Source organism: Penaeus japonicus, unplaced genomic scaffold, assembly GCF_977035675.1.
Source record: "Penaeus japonicus unplaced genomic scaffold, GWHDUDI00000001_assembly GWHDUDI00000007, whole genome shotgun sequence".
Taxonomy (NCBI): Eukaryota; Metazoa; Arthropoda; class Malacostraca; order Decapoda; family Penaeidae; genus Penaeus; species Penaeus japonicus.
The window spans coordinates 22143276-22148275 of NW_028234409.1; positions in this window are offsets into that span (position 1 = coordinate 22143276).

Here is a 5000-nt window from a genome sequence, read left to right on the forward strand (position 1 = left end):
AAATATAAAAGGGAAAAAATATACGAGCAATAAAAAGAAAAAAAATATCTTTAAATTTCTGACATACAGATAAAATGTTACCGAATAAAAAAAAATTGCCTCCCACACAACGAATTGTTCAGTTTACTCTTCCTCTATTTATGCAAATAATCTGATTTTATGAAAACTAAATGAAGAAATAGACATACAAGAAATAAAAACAGAAATTAATAAGCCACCATCGACAGTCCACGCTCGAACCAGGCGTACCAACCAGCCTTTGAAGACGTACCAACCAGCCATTGAAGGCGTACCAACCGTATCTTTGTGGCTGTGTCTCTGTCTTACTTGTACAGACACAACGCTAACAGCCACTTTCTTTTGTACCCTGCTGGTCCTAGAGACACACTGACATTATACCAAGAGCTCGGTATCCTGGAGTGCTACAGATTCGTCCTTTGAGTTCCTTTGTAATTCACTACTGTTATTCAGTCAAAGATTATCCAGAGGTTTTGATATGCGAAGTTAATCTGGCACTCAGCTTGCAGTGCCTTGAGGATGTTGGCACTCGTGTGTAGTTGTATTTTTTATGAATGGAGGAGGAGGGGATGGCATAGGATAGCGAGTTAGTTATACACTCTGTCTTGCTTGCTTTTGTTTGTATTTGCTAATGTTAATGATTATAATGATGATAACGATAATGATTATAGTAATAATGAAGATATGGTAATGATGAAGAGGATGTTAATAACAGTAATGATGATGAAAATGATAATGATGATAATGATATTAACAATAATGGTGATGAAGATAATGATGTCAATAATGATGATAACAGTAACGATGATAATGATAATTATAGGGCTACTTGTATATTGTCATGGAATGTTGCTTTTTCCTGTTTTTTTTCTTTTTGTGTGTGTGTGTGTGTGTTTTTTTTTTTTCTTTTCTTTTCTTTTCTTCTTCTTCTTCTTCTTTTTCATCTTCTTTTCGTCTCTTTTTTCTTCGTTTTTCTCTTCTCCTTTGCCAATATTCTTCGTCTCCCTTTTTCACAATCTCTTTTATATTCTTTTTTTAATTTTGTTTCATCCTCCTTTAATATCTCCTTTTCTGTTGATTTTCCGTTGCCTGGTTTCTTCGTGATGTAACACTGGTAATTTGGTAAGATGTTAAATGAAATACGAAAATGAGTGATAGATCTTTAGATGTATTTCGGGTAAAATATTGATCTAGTCTATTCATTCGCACACACACACATACACACACACGCGCGCGCACACACACACACACACACACACACACTCACACACAAAGAAAGTAGCAATTCAATCTTTCCAATATAATTGTAGTAAAATATTATACATCATGCCGTATCTTTTCATTTAATTGTTAACGTTGTTATGCAAATCAGAAAATGGATCCCATTAGCATATTTTGTCATTACTTTTCAATAAAAGATATAACGCACTCCAAAATTTAATTCGAGTAACGAAGGAATTTAGATTTTTAAGAGAGAGAGCGAAAGAGAGGTTGTCCGAGTGAGCAAGAGAGAGGAATGACGGAAAATAAATAAAGAGAAATAAAGGGAAACAAAAGTACATACATGTATACGCATATTTATATCAACATACGTCTATATATATGTATGTATGTATGTGTGTGTGTGAAATTAAATATGGATAGGTAAATAGATAGCAGAATTAGAACGATAGATAAAAGGGTGATTCTGCACGCCTGCGGTACCAAATCTTAAAGGAAAAGACCTAGATCCCTCCATCGGAACTCAGCCCTCGGGGGTGGGGGGGTGGGGGGGTGAGGGGTGCAACCAGATGCAAGAGCAAGATTGCGTCAGAGGCCGTGTTTTCATTACAGCTGCAACCAGTAATGAGAATCCAAAAGCCGACCTGAGCTCCAGCAGAGTTTGCTTTAATGAATCAGTATATTACAATGTGACAATGTAATGATTTAATGCACTGGCATTCACTTTCCCTTCGTGTTGCAGGAACAGAAACAGAATTAATATTTTCCAAAGGCAAGATGTATCTTAAAACTTAAACTATGATGAAGACCTTCAATCGAATGTCTGATTAACATATTGTGAAGTTGTTCATTTCTCTCTCCTAAAAAAAAAAAAAAAAAAAAAAAAAAAAAAAACATACCAGAGGAAAAAAAAGAAGAAGCTTACATGTAAAAGGAAATGATAACTGCAATAATAACGTGATGTGACAAGAGAAAGAAAAAAGAAAGCAAGCAAATGGAAAAGAACCTTCTAATTAAAAACAATTTACGGTGAAGCAGAAGGTAAAGAAGGACTGGAACTCTTTCCAAGGCGCTCCTTCTGTTCCCAGCATCATCTGCATTCCAGTCCCCTTCGCGAGATGTTTTAGAACGCAGCATCCGAAACAATGGCATCTAATTCCTCAAAAGAAACGGGAATGCAATTTGCTCGGGGAAGATTAAGACCCGAGTTTGGGACGAGTTGCTGACTAATTCAGGATGAAATTAAATCCACAGGAGGAGAGATTATGACCATCCCCCCCCCCACCCCACCCCACCCTGCTTCACAACTCTTTCTCCATTATCTATTCCCTCCCTCCCCTCTCCCCCCCCTTCCAACACTTTTTGTCACCTTGTATTCTTGAACCTTTCTCTCTTACTCTTTTCACCCTCTTCATCTTCCTGCATCCTACCTCTCCCTTTCAAACCCCCTTTCCCCTTCTCGTTCCCCCTTCCTCCTCTCTTACCCCCCTCCTCCAACCCCATCTCTTCTTCTTACACCCCTCCCTTTCCCTCCTCCTCCTCCTAATCCTATTCTCCTACCCACTTCCTCGCTTCCAACTTCCTCTCCCCATCTTCTCTTCCCTCACTCAACCCCCCCCCCCCTCTTCACTCCCTTCATTTCTCCAAAATAATAGACTGAAAACACACGCAAAAAGGATCACATGAACCACAAAGATACAGCACGAGAAAAAAAAATAATAAAAAACGAAAACAAACTAAACTACTCAATATATAATACATTTCCAGCCTACCCCCCCTCCCCCCCCACAAACACACACCTTCTCCCTTTCGCCACCTCTGTTCAGACGAAGAACTAAGTGAACAGCACTTCTCTCAGATGTCTGGGGAGCCTTGATTACATAACAAAGAGTTCAAGATGTGTGTGTGTGTGTGGGGGGAGGGGGGTTAGTGGAGGTTGCTGGGTTATGGGTCGGGAGGGGGGTATGGGGGGGGGGCGGGAGAGAAAAATCGGAGGTGGATATCTATAGGTATAAGTTATGTGGCTTTTGGATATATTTGTCTATATAGATAGCTGATTATATCTCTTTCTGGCTATATATATGCCTTACTATAGGTATATTTTCCTATCTTGTCTGTCTGTCTAGTTATTACTGTCTGTGTGTTATACAAATATATCTATGTATGAATATATATATATATATATATATATATATATATATATATATATATATATATATATATATATATATATGTATATGTATGTATGTATGTATGTATGTATATAGGAATACATATACAAGTGTATGTGTCTGTGTGTGTGTGTGTGTGGTGTGTATGTGTGTGGTGTGTGTGTGTGTGTGTGTGCGTGTGCGTGTGCGTGTGCGTGTGCGTGTGCGTGTGCGTGTGCGTGTGCGTGTGCGTGTGCGTGTGCGTGTGCGTGTGCGTGTGCGTGTGCGTGTGCGTGTGCGTGTGCGTGTGCGTGTGCGTGTGCGTGTGCGTGTGCGTGTGCGTGTGCGTGTGCGTGTGCGTGTGTGAGTGTGTGTGTGTGTGTGTGTGTGTGTGTGTGTGCATGAAAATGTATGTTCGTTTTTGTGCCAGTGAGTAAACGCAAAATAAAGCATGGAAAAAATCGGTTGGCATTGACTGTGAGCCATCGTGTATAAGATGTAGCATTTGTAGAAAACGTGGCTCTTCCAGTAAAAGCTTAGGGTCCAAAGGGACAAGATTTATGTATGTATCTTAAGGACAGAATATTCGATTTATAAAATGGTTAGCATAGGTTTTTGAGGAAGATTTTAAAATCAGTCTTTTCCAGTTAGACTGTCTGTTTGTTTGTCTGTCTCTCTGTCTGTCGTTCTCTGTTTTTGTCTCTCTCCCTCTATCCTTCTCTCTCTCTATCTATTTATTTGTGTGTGTGTGTCTGTCTGTCTGCTCTAACCTCTTTCCTTCCTTCCGCCGTCTCTCTCTCTCTCTCTCTCTCTCTCTTTCTCTTCTCTCTATCTATCTATCTATCTATCTGTCTATCTATCTATATATCCATTTTCTATCTATTTCTCTCCTCACCTCTCATTCTCTCACTTGTTGTACATCCCACTTTATCATCTCTCCCTCCCTCTGTCTCTTTCCCTTCCCCTCTCCCTTCTCGGTGGTAAAGTATTGGCAAAACCATTATACAAATTTACTAATGCAGAACAAGGAAATAATCTGCCTTGCTGATAAAGCACTGTATCAAAATGAGGTGATTAGCAGGTGTGAGACTGGCTGCGACGTGTCATTAACATCAATCAATAATTTATGAGTAAAAGTACCAAGCACTGCATTAACGACAGGAGATGGAACCAGCCAAGAACAAAGCAAGTGTCAGATTCTTTAAAGATTCTTGTAAGAAACTGAAAATAATGTTGGGAAATGTAAATGTCTAGGTTAGTGTAGCGGCAAAAGTAGTGGTGGTAGTACTAGGAGTAGTTATAGTAGTAGTAATGGTATTAGTTGGAATAGGAGTAGAAATTGGAGTAAGAGAAGTAATTATAGGTGCAGTTACTAGTTTTGTTGTAATAGTAGTAGTAAAAGTAGTAGCAGTAATAATAGTAAAAGTAGTTTTTGTTGTTAAAGTATAAACGTTGTAAGAGCAGAAAAAGTAAGGAGCTAAAAGTGACAAAACCAAGCAACTGGCAAACTTCAATAAGAACAATCCGAGAAAACCTTGATGTGGATATATTTCCTTTAAGTATTTGATGCGGGTATTCCTTCTTTAAGTGAAGCCACAATGTAGCCCCTAA